Here is a 12,598-nt window from a genome sequence, read left to right as displayed (position 1 = left end):
ATCTTGTACAACTTGGGACACCAAAGTCTAAAGCTTTTCACACCACTATTGAATCCCATAAAGACAACTTTCTTGTCTCATGAATCTAGTTTGTTTTCCTTCACATGAAAGTAGGCATTGCATCCAAACACTTGTAGCTTATCGTAGTCCTGAGCTGGTTCTCCAAACCACACTTCAATGGGTGTTCTACCCTCCAATGTTGTTGATGGTACTCGATTAAGCACATGACATGCATAACTCAAAGCTTTTGCCCAAAATCTCTTTAGTAGCTTAGCTTGAGATAGCATATAACGAACTTTCTCGAGCAAAGTCCTATTTAGCATCTCTACAATCCTATTATGCTGTGGAGTATGTCTAACATTGAAATGTCGAGTAATCCCTTCCTTTTTACACACTTTGAAGAAATGATCAGAGGTATATTCTCCTCTATTGTCACTTCTCAATATCTTAATCTTTTTTCCAGTCTTGTTCTCCACCATGTTCTTCCATTCCACGAAGATGTCAAGAACCTTGTCTTTTTGTTTCATCATATATATCCATGATCTGCGAGAGTAGTCATCAATAAAAAATACAAACCATATTTTTCCACCTAAAGAAACATTCTGTGCAAGCCCCCAAACATCAGAGTGAACATAGTCCAAAATCCATTTCGTTTGATTAACAGCTAAGCCAAATTTCACCTTTATTTGTTTGCCAAGAACGCAGTACTCACAGAACTCTATCTTTCTAGTTTTTGCTCCTTTTAAACACCTTTGCTTGATCAATCCTTGCAATACTTTTTCTCCACAAACATAAGTAAGTATACAATGCGGCTCACTTAAGGTCTTCATTTTGAGAACACACAAAGTTTTTATTTTATTTTTATTTTTTTAAATGAGCTCTCAGATTAATCTTGCAGTAGATTAAACTATCAATTTAATTAATCTTTGCTATACCGAAACACAATAATTCTGCAAAGTGATTAAAAGAAAAATAATAGTTCTTGCGTGAAACCTTCCATTTTCTTCCCCTTCCGCCTCTCTTCCACATCCCCTTCCTCTCTCCATCTCTCTCTCAATCGCTCACCCACCTTCTCTCCTCCTAAGTTTCTTAATTTTCCCTTTTGCGTATGAAAAAGCGAGAGGGACGCGTTTCAAAATTCCATCGTCGGAAAATTTCATATGAATAAAAAGTTCACACGTTTAATAAGAAGAAGATCCTAATTTTCAAAACCACACAATCACAGTTTTTTTTTTTGTTGTTTTATAACTAACTAGGTTTGAATATTATGATAAAAGATTGGATGAAATTGGTTGTGTAAAATTATTAGGGTTTTATGCAATTGGATTTGATAGGTTTAAATATTCAATGAGAAAATTAAGTTTTGCACATGGATATGATTCATATGACCTTAAACCTTCTTTTCCTAGCGTCCATAACGGTGGACTACCATGGCTTGGCCACCAGCTAGTACCTCTTTTTGAAGGGGGAAAAAAAGAAGGAAACCCTCTTCTCTCTACTTATTTTGTTTTTTGTTTCTGGTTTTTGGTTTTATGAATTAGTATTTTGTTTCGGTGTAACAGAGATTATTTAAGTTGCTAACTTCATCTACCGTAAGATTTAACTGAAGGATCATATAAAAATAGATTAATGAGTGTAAAAGGTTAAACAATGTCGTTTTTTAAAACTAACAGGTGTGTTACAAGAATTAAAAATATTCTTAAATAATCAACTATGTTTTTTTTATTAAAGCAGTTTTTTGCTTTTAAACGGACCTAAATCTTTAATGATATGTAATTGAGAACACGAGTTTGAATTGGTGTTCATTTTTATGTTGATCTTTTAGGTTTGAACGTGTAAAAGTGTTGAAATTGTAGAAAGTAGAAGGAATCAAGCAAGAAAGGAAAGTCATAGTTCCAACTAGAGCCAAAACCCTTTACATACGGGACCTAAGAAGGAAAACCCACCAAGAAAAGCTCAGGGATACGCAAAAATTCCCGAGAAAAATTCAAAAATTTCGGCAAAGATGGTGTTTTTTCAATTTGTTGGAGGGCTTCAGGGTTCTTGGGATTTGTTGGTTTTAGGGTGAGATTAATGTGGGAAGCAAATGAAAAAACGTACTGGAAAATTACCTGAAGGAATAATAGAGGGAAAGATGAAAAATTATGGTTCTTTTAGTATAGAATGAGAGTCAGAGGAAGAGTGAGAGATGAGAGGAGGAGAGGAGAGATGACCGCAGAGTGAGAGAGGAGTGGAAACGGAAAGAAATGTCAAGAAAAAATCGAAGTAGAGCCTTCGACGATGATCGACGCATGGGCAGCCTAAAGGGGAAATGGTGAACAACATGTGTATAAGAGGATAGAACCAAAAAGAAGATGGAACCAAAAAGCACATGGATGACAGACGCGTGGGCTAGAATGGCAAAGGCGTCTTTTAGCGGTGTAAAAAATGAAAAAAATGGCTGATAACAAAGGAATAGGAGGGCAATTCAGTCCGTTCACTGCTGGTGAACAGGAGCCCCTCTCACATGATGAACAGTGGAGGGGAACTGAGTTTTAGTAGATGGTAATTTGCAATTTAGGCTTTCGAAGTCCCAGCTAAAGATCCATACTAAAGTGCCGAAGAACAAAGCCATGAGAATTTGCCCTTGCGCGGTTTGAGTTGGCTATAACTTACAATTTGGACTTGCAATTTGGGCTACCTATGTCACAACTTATCGAATTCATACAATCATTCAAAGCATAGAAATACAACTTGATACACATTTCAATATGTGAAGGTACAAAATGGCTATAACTTATCTCCAATCGAAAAGACTAAATATAATACTATCTAGAATTATAGTCTTGTAAACATTATTGTTAAATGAATAGTGTCAGACCATACTCATATATTATCTCCGACCGAATGAGCTAAATATAGTCCCCTCAATAATTTATTAGTTTTAAGTTCATACTTTAAAGTTATTGGTTAATTCAATTAAACTATTATTGGATGTTTTCAAATCTAGCCATTGAATTTAAATAAGTTATTGGACCAGCCTGGTGCTCATTTGATTGAGCTCCATAGAATTATAGCCCAGTCATCGGTTGGAGGTGAGTTTTTGAGCAAATTAGGTCATTTTTTGTTTTTTAAACTTTTAACCCTCTTCATTGGAGATATCTTAATATCCATGAGGTAAGTGCTTCAGTTTTGGTTGGGTTGACTTATGTATGCTTTAATTCTATTTGTTATATTGGTTTATTTATTTATTTATTTATTATTATGCCCCTACGTACTTGAAAGGAGGTTATGAAACCGATCGAAGGAGGTTATGTTGGTCCTCTAATGTATCTTGAGTTTGATTACAATCAAGCAACAGGTGGATAAAATTAGACCTATCTGAAATCCACTTGCAGAAATATTATTTTATTTTACTTTTTCCTAGGTTTTCTTGTCTCATGCGTAGTGTTCACAATCGACTGTCTTGAATTGATCCACATGCAACAATTATTTTGTTCTTCAAGATTTGTGTTATTTTTTTTAACACCTGACATTATATTATTGAATACAAACTTTATAAAACAGTAAACTCATTTTATGTAACTTAAAACGTTTCAATAGCATACCAAAAACGATTTACTTTCTCAAAAGAAAACTTTCCAACCTTGATTTAAAATCATTTGTATATGCAGCATTGGTTTTTTGATTTTTTTTGTTACTTTGTTTCTGTGCCCACTGCGGGACTGCAGTGCAGTCTGCAACCTCTCCACATAAGGCTTCTTTACACTTGACTGGCTGCAATAAGGTCAGCAGTCTCTATTCGTATCTCTATCTTAATAATTTATGTCCTTTTTTGTTCCTACCAAAGTATACCAGATTTTAAATTCCTAAGTTGACATACATACACTTAAGAATTTGTGATACGTGAATTCTAACATGCACTTTAGAATTGTCATTTTCTTACATTAATTTTATAGGTTTTTTTTTTTAGCTACTCCTCGAAGACTTGTATCTAATTTCATTTTGCTCTCTGTAACTCAAAAGTCATCATTTTACTCTTTAAAACTCAAAGTTTGCTTAACTTTGCCCATTGAAACTCGATTTTAATCTTATTTTGCCCCATGAAACTTGAAAGTCTCCTCTATAAAACTCAAAATTCGCTCTACATTGCCTTTAGATATGTTAACTTCTTATGTCGGATTGATTTGGGTGCGCCAGGCTAATCAATTTCTTTTTTATTTTTTTTGTCTTTTCAATTTGTTTAAAACTTAATATTATCTGATTGTTGAATGTTAACGCATAATGGAGATTTATAATTAAATTTGTTGCACAAGTAGTATAGTCTTATTGGGTATTGGGTCTCACTTATGTTTTAGGAGGCTACCCAATTATGTTTTAGGAGGCTACCTATAAGTTTCAAGAGAAGAGAGAGTCAACAAGTTAAAGTGAAACGCTTTTTGTGTTTCAAAGAGCAAAGTGATGACTTTTGAGTTACAGGGGGCAAAATAATTGAAATGAAGTAGCAGAAAACGTAACTAAAAATAAGCCTAACTTATAATACAAATTTAAGTGGGAGTGTTAATATTTTTCATGTAATTTCTTACACTTTAGTTATCTAACATTTTCAACATTTTATGCATTGTAGACATGACATGTGCTTACAACAAAACTAGTTGCAACACTGCTTATGACTTGTAATAACCCAAGCAACTTCACAAAATTGCACAACTTCATGTAATTTCTTACACTTTAGTGACCACGTAATATATGTGTGTATAGTACACATCTGTTCATATTTGAAAATTGCACAACTTCATCACTCAAATAAACATTCATCTACTAGTAACATTATATGACATCATTTTTACAGAAGTGTTATTGATTATATTCGGCATCGTGCTTGTAAACGTACTTTTTGCTATAAAAAAAAAAAATTAAAGGTAAAGAAGTTGAGGTTCCACCAAAAAATTAATTGGCAATATGGAAAGTATGTGGAACAATTGTCCTCACATCATCAACTCTCAACACATCCCTGCATGTGTGACGAATTTTCAAGTCTATACGTGGACAACAAATTGGGTTATGTGTAAGCACGTGTGGCCGTTGGGTTTTAACACGACACTTGAGACAATCTAGTTCTGATACCATGAAGGATTTAAGTTTCTGCTATAAAATTAATTGAAAATATGGAGAGTATCCTAACATTTTATAAGCACTTACATTGACTTGCCCCTCACCCACACATTATCAACTGTCAACAAAAGAACTTGTACACACTATCTAAAAACACAAATTTTGCTATAAAAATTGAAGCGGGCTTTTCAAACATTTTTCGAGAGAAAAAAACGTGTTGCTATCTTGCCATCTTAATTAGAGCATCTCCAATACAAACACACTAACATTCTCACAATAAGAAAGTTTAAATTTCGTACGTGATTAATTCAATTATTTGCAATTTATTTTTTATGTATTCGCAGCTCTTTATGAGTTAAATTTTGTCTATGTTATTCTTGATTTATTTTAAGAAGATTTACACTTGAAACTCTTTAAATTCTGAAAAGAGGAAAAAATATGGATGAGGTCAAGACTCAAATTTAGAATGAGGAGTAGGGTAGTGCTAGGGAGACTAAAATTTTAATCTAATTTGTAAACCAAATGATGTGGTTGTTGATGATTTGATTGTTGCTTAAGTGTAAATTTATAGTGCTTATTTCCTATTGGTAACGTATCATTTGATTTGAAAATTTAGTTTAAAGATTTGGTTTCCTTAGCATTATCCTAAAGAGTATGTACGCGTTATTTCAAAGTCGTTGCCCGCCACTTGCATGTACAGCTAACACCCTTTTGGCACTATTTTTGCCAGGGGTCCCACTAAATTGGGTCTTTTTTTTTGGGTTGTATTTTTTATCGCTACCTTGAGGGGGTGATAATGCTCACCAACTTACTTATTATCATTGGATGTGATTAAATTTTGATATTTATATCTATCCACTCTCTCTCTCTCTCTCTCTCTATATATATATATATATCAAATTTAAACTCATCTAACGGTGATAAATAAGATGGTGAGTATCACCATCACTTGATAGTGGTGAGAAAATATTCCCTCATGTGCATGTATGACTCTCTGAAAATTTTGATAATTCAACACACACTGCAACATAATTTTTGATATGGTACCTGGCGTAACGACATTTGATTGGTGGATATTGAAGTTTGGTTTATGTGTGTATTAGAGTTGGTTGGTTATTTGTATATTAAAGTTTGGTTGGTGTGTGTATATTAAAGTTTGGTTGGTGCGTGCATTGAAGTTTTGTTGGTGTGTTTATTGAAATATGGGTGGTTGGTTTGTTTATAGAAATTTGGTTGGTTGTTTGTATTTTGAAGTTTGATGGGTTGATTGATGTGTTTTATTCGGTTTTGAAAATTTTGTCAAAATTTAATTTTTAGGTCAAAATTTTGTAAAATTAAATTAATATGACCTAATTCAAAGTTTAAAAAAAAAAAAAAACAAAAATCCTTACTGAAAAAATTAGGGTTAAAATCAGTGTAGGACAATTAATGCATTTAGGTCTAAAATTGAGGTTCGAATGATTGGATGATGTTCACTGTTTCAAAGACTTAAATTTTGTATTTTAGTGGACTTAAATATTTGAATTTGAGTCCAAACTGATGGAGTTGGTCATAGAGAGAAAACCTAGGAAGAGGATCCTCTTCTAAGCTCAGCATGAGGATCCTCCTAATTATAAAATTCAGATCGTTCAAAATTAAACCAATGGTTCCAAATAGGAAAGTTCTCTAAAAGTTATAATAATTACAATTGTTGAATTAAAATCGAACGATCTGGATTTCGTGATCTGGAGGATTACCATTATGTGCTCAGGAGAGGTTTCTCTTCCAAAACCTAAACCTTGATGGAGTTGGTGACAGTTGTTAGCTACCTGTCATACAACAGATGCTTTTCAGAGATGGAGATAATTGCATGTGTAGGACTTTTTTGTATGCTTGCAAATAACTTTTGACTTGACTGTTTTCTCTGCAAGAAAAGTACCAATTCATTTTAAATTGAACAATTAATTCAGCCACGTTAACCTTTTAATTTGATTTTTTTTAGACAAAGGCAAAGTGTGAAATGAGTGAGAATTCTATTTCTTCTCCGCATGCTATTAAAATGCACTGACATTACAGTGCATCTGTAAAATCTTTGACTGACAAGGCCAAAAGATTTTCTTAAGAAAGGCAACGGGCTCAATGTTCGCAGTTGAAACCATGGCAAACACTGAGGATTAATTATGATAAGGGATTAAGGCGAGAGCAGGAATCCCATATAAAACAATAGGCTTCACCTTCTTCATGTTCTCCACCCACATCTTCCTTCCTCCGCATTTTAGTCACCAGAGTCCGAAAGTTCTGTGCCAGTTGATGGAGGTTTTTTCCGCCACCATATTTCCTCTTGATTCATCTACAACCACCCAGCCCCTTGAGTTTTGTTCCCCTCTCTTTCTTCATATTTTTCTTTGAGTTTTGTTCCTCTCTCTTTCTTCACATTGTACTAATGACAGAAAACTACTACAAAATATATTAGAAATGGTGCAAACAAAAATAGAGAATACCGATCTCGTCGTCGTATGTGGCCGTACTGCTCGTCGTTGTCCTCATCTTGTCTGTATATGGAGGGAAATATGGTGAAAGTGGTGGATGATTTTGTGCTTGTTGATGAAGGTTTTTTCCGCCATGATATTTCCTCTTGATTCACTTACAACCACCCAGCCCTTTGAGTTTTGTTCTTCCACTATATGTCGCTCCATTCTTCCATCCTATGTCCCTCCATATACTGATGACAAGTACGGCCATGTACATGATGAGGTTAGTATTCTCTATTTTTGTTTGCACCATTTCTAATATATTTTGTAGTAGTTTTCATTGTCATTACCCCTTGAAATTAATTTTTTTGGAATAGGTAAATTAATTTAAATGTAGGTAAATTAGTATAATATTTTATATCAGTAGGCTCTTGAAATTGGGGTGGATTCAGTGGTTATGAATGTTGAAGGATTGATTCGGTGAGAGCAACAAAACCAAACCATGCTTGACGATGAATTTTAAACTAAAAAAAAAACGGATGGATGGATTGGAGCGACCAGTGATGGAAAAAAAGATTAAATTACCCAATGTCTGTCTTTTAATTTTTATCTAATGTCTTTTTTTTTTTGTTTTTCTCAACTTTTTATATTCTTCTTCTTTCCAAAAGATTATGAATTACACAATACATCTAAATTGACCTATGTATTAGTTACATGATATATATCACAAACACAAAATTAATTTATCAAGAAGAAATTACGAGTTACACAATACATCCAACTGTTTGAGGTTCACTGTTTAGACAAAAGTCCTCATTTTTTTTATGGTTGCATATATAGGATCTGGAATCCGGTGGTACAACAAACATGGTTTGATCTATGGAAAACATGCATGCATGTGATACTGGCAGCCGACTCCAGGGCGAATAAATATGACATTTTCAGTAAGTTTATTTACGTTTTTTTTTTCTTCTTGTTTTACGGTTTCTTTATTTCTTAATTTAGTGTTTTTGTATTTTATATTATTGAGACAGTGGATTAGTAAAGCAGCTATTAGTGGAATGTCAGAGCTCCAATAGATTAGGCAAACAAAGTAGGTAAAATTATAGTTTATTATTTTTTTCGTCTATAATATCTACTTTCACCTTTAATTTTTTGTCATCTTCCTCCACAAAAAGTAGTACGATAAAAAGAGGTATGGTCTCCATTTGCCACTCATGCTCTTGTAGGCAACATTACCTACATAGGAGAGTAGTCAAAATTTGCAAACCCTGCCTATACCATTGATGCTAATTTTTGCCTATGACTATGTAGCTAATCAAAATGAATTTTCCTCCTCAATTGTCTACAACATTGGAGATGCTTTTATATGACAGCCAATTTACCTACGGTTTGCCAAGAAATGCAAAAAAAGCAAAGAGTCATGATTAAATTAATTAGTAATTTAGTTTGCGAGCATCATAATGTCATCATACCAACCATTTAATTTACTAGCACAAAAATTCATTAGCAATGATAAGGGCAATGAAACAAGTTAAAAAGGTAGGGTAGACTTTCTTTATATATACAGAACCATTTGCTGTAAATAATCAATCATTAGATTCATTACACCCAAAGTGATGCACTTGCAATACTTGTAAACATAACAACTACATGGACTAGATCTTCCTCTGACTACGAGAAACAGTCATATTCATCCAGCAGCACCTCAGTCCCAATAAACTTACCACTAGTTACTCACCAAGACAAGGTCCGGACCAATTCATTGTTTTGGGCATGGACTCGCATTCTTCAGTCCAGTGGCTACAGTAATCCTCACACCAATCACAATACTTCAAAATAGAACGTCCTTCATAGTCTACATTAAGCTCACCTTTGTGCTTAGAAACATGCTCACCACAGTATATACAAACTATATCACAGTGTTCACCAACAAGAGTGCCCTTTGGGACCAAAAGAAAGTACGGGCAATTGTGACTCTAGTGGTCCTCAACTTCCTCACAACAAACTTTATAGTAATTACGCTTTTTTTGTAGTTAGAGTTGAGCCATTGGGTCTCCAATCGCCTTTTGTATACCTTCCTCTTCAATGAAACTTTAAACAAACTGATGAGGAAGGTATAGAAAAGGCGATTGGAGACCTTGGCTCGACTCCAACTACGAAAAAAGCGTAATTAATGTGAAGTTTGTTGTGAGGAAGTTTAGGACCACAAGACTCACAATTGCCCATACTTTGTTTTGGTCCCAAATGGCGATCGTGTTGGCAAACACTGAGATATAGTTTGTACATAATGTGGTGAGCATGTTTCTAAGCACAAAGGTGAGCTTAATGTGGACCATGAAGGATGTGCTATTTTGAAGTACTGTGATTGGTGTGAGGATTACCATAGCCACTGGATTGAAGAATGCGAGTCCATGCCCAAAATAGTGAATTGGTCTAGACCTTGTCTTGGTGAGTAACTAGTGGTAAGTTTGTTGGGACTGAGGTGCTGCTCAATGAAGATGATTGGTTCTCGTAGTCGGAGGAAGATCGAGTGCCTGTAGTTGTTATGTTTACAAATCTTGTAAGCACATCACTTTGGGTGTAATGAATCTAATGATATGGTTATTTGCAGCAGATGGTTCTGTATGTATAAAAGGGTTACCCTACCTTTTTAACTTGTTTCATTGCTTATGAATTTTTGTGCTAATAAATTAAATGGTTGGTATGATGACATTGTGATGCTCTCAAACTCAATTACTAATTAATCTAATCATGACTCTTTGATTTTCTAGCATTTCTTGGCAAACCGTGGGTAAATCGGCTGTCACGTAAAAACATTTCCAATGGTGTAGACAATTGAGTAGGAAAATTCATTTTGATTAGCTACATAGTCATAGGCAAAAATTAGCTTCAATGGCATAGGCGTTTGGGTTTGCAAATTTTGTTTACTCTGCTAAGTAGGTAATGTTGCCTACAAGACCATGAGTGGCAAATGGAGCCCATATCTTTTTTTATTGGAGGAAGATGACAAAACTTAAAAGTGAAAGTAGATGTTATAGACGGAAAAAAATAATAAAATATAAATTTGCTTACTTGGTTTGCCTAATCTATTGGAGCTCTGTCATTGCACACTGTTAGCTGCTTTACTAATCCACTATCTCAATAATGATTTGATATACGAGAAAATTTTTGTGTGGACTTGAATTATTGTTGGACCATGTTGAGCAGCACTACAACCCACTCAAAACTTGTCATTTGTTAACCCAAAATAAGAAAAACTCTCATTTTTAGTATCAATGCATGTGCACCATTCTACCTTCCCAAGAGATCGAGTATATACTATCATCTCTCTTTTCTATCATCCACTACCATCTTAGTCTTCTGTAGGTGTCGAAAGTTAAGAGGGTTCGTAACTTGGAACCTTGGAGAACACATGCAAGGAAGATCAAGAGCAGAAGATTGGAGCTTGGAGAAGGAGGCTTGTGGCGTGGACTTTGTAGGAAGGAGCTTGGACAAACAACGAGGGCTTAGAAAGCAACAAAGGGAAGCTTCGCAACTTTCTTTTATGTGTTTGTTTGAAGCATGCATGTATATATTTCTACTAAGCCATGATTCATGGAAGGGGGATCTAGGAAGTTCGATATTCATGCTTCCGTTTTATCTATTTGCATGTATGTTGAATCTTTGCATGCATGTTGTTCTAGAGCCCTTCATGAAATTCCATCGCTCAATTAAAATAAATTTTAAATTGTCACCTTTTAAGACTAGCTAGCTTAGTCTCCCAAACTAAATATAGTTTAGAAACTTAATTTTTTCACTTGGGTACTTATTCGAGACCAAATCGACAATTAATCCAACTTTATTTTACAGTGTTTTTATATCGGTACCCAACTTTTAGTTAAGTTCACCCAAATCCAATCTGTTCGCCCAACCACCTTTAGTAAAGCTTATAAAATTCTATAAGTGCACCCAGCACTTTCCACAAATACTCTTATTGAAACGCATTGTCATTCAACTCTTAAGTGTTATGAACTTATTCCGATAAAAAGATTTTCGAGATATTCCGACTTTTTATAGTTATTTACTCATATCATATATTTTGTATTTGTTGTTATTTTGGATACATTTTGTTCATTGTTTTTATATTAATGTATACTTATATATATTGAAAAGGACAAGCATACTAGTATAACACAAAATTAATTGAATTTATACATATATGTGGATGCAAATTTCTGGCTTCTTCTTCTTGGACGAAAATGCATTGCAAAACAATTAACACCTTAGGTTAAGGCCAAGAGTCTCACGCGCCCACGATAAATGGAAAGGGGGCTTTGGCCGAAGAATGTAGTATCCCACATCGCCCGTGAGGGCGTGGTCTTTGGGCCTTATATATCCATTGCCAACCTTAAGTTTCAACTAGGCCTTTTGTGGACTCCCTGAGGGGAGAGCAGGCGCTGGCTACGGCTGAGTACCGGTCCACAGAAACAAAACCGTGCGGTAGCTCTGTCTTCGGGCAGGGAATGCCAAAGCGGACAATATAGTTGGAGCTGAGGGTTGGGATGTGACAATTTGGTATCAGAGCCAGACTCACGGTCGTGGTGTGCCGACGAGGACGTCGGGCTCCCTAAGGGGGGTGGATTGTAGTATCCCACATCGCCCGTGAGGGCGTGGTCTTTGGGCCTTATATATCCATTGCCAACCTTAAGTTTCAACTAGGCCTTTTGTGGACTCCCTGAGGGGAGAGCAGGCGCTGGCTACGGCTGAGTACCGGTCCACAGAAACAAAACCGTGCGGTAGCTCTGTCTTCGGGCAGGGAATGCCAAAGCGGACAATATAGTTGGAGCTGAGGGTTGGGATGTGACAAAGAACCTCCAATGCCAAAGTGGGCAGGGAATGCCAAAGCGGACAATATAGTTGGAGCTGAGGGTTGGGATGTGACAAAGAACCTCCAATGCCAAAGTTAGAATTTGAGAGAGAAAGTGTTTAGAGAAATTTGGAGAATTTTAGAAGAGAATTGGATTTAGGTTTTTGGGAGAAATATGAGCTATTTATAGGGGTGCGGCTGACCA

The 12,598-nt window shown here is 35.3% G+C and overlaps 1 long non-coding RNA gene across 2 annotated transcripts; it reads left to right on the top strand.

Annotated features, from left to right (window-relative positions):
* Positions 1 to 7,104: 7,104 nt before the first annotated feature.
* Positions 7,105 to 12,252, top strand: LOC148695170 (uncharacterized). Of its 2 annotated transcripts, none has more exons than XR_015965082.1 (3): positions 7,105 to 7,827; positions 8,385 to 8,488; positions 10,914 to 12,252. It is a non-coding gene; the product is annotated as an uncharacterized LOC148695170 (long non-coding RNA). The 2 variants fall into 2 exon arrangements; XR_015965081.1 differs by having other exon boundaries at positions 10,904 to 12,252.
* Positions 12,253 to 12,598: the final 346 nt, after the last annotated feature.

This window comes from Pyrus communis, chromosome 8, assembly GCF_041283825.1.
Source record: "Pyrus communis isolate YQ-2024b chromosome 8, ASM4128382v1, whole genome shotgun sequence".
NCBI lineage: Eukaryota > Viridiplantae > Streptophyta > Magnoliopsida > Rosales > Rosaceae > Pyrus > Pyrus communis.
Note: the sequence above shows the minus strand (reverse complement) of the source record. Positions and strands in the feature narration are given on the sequence as shown.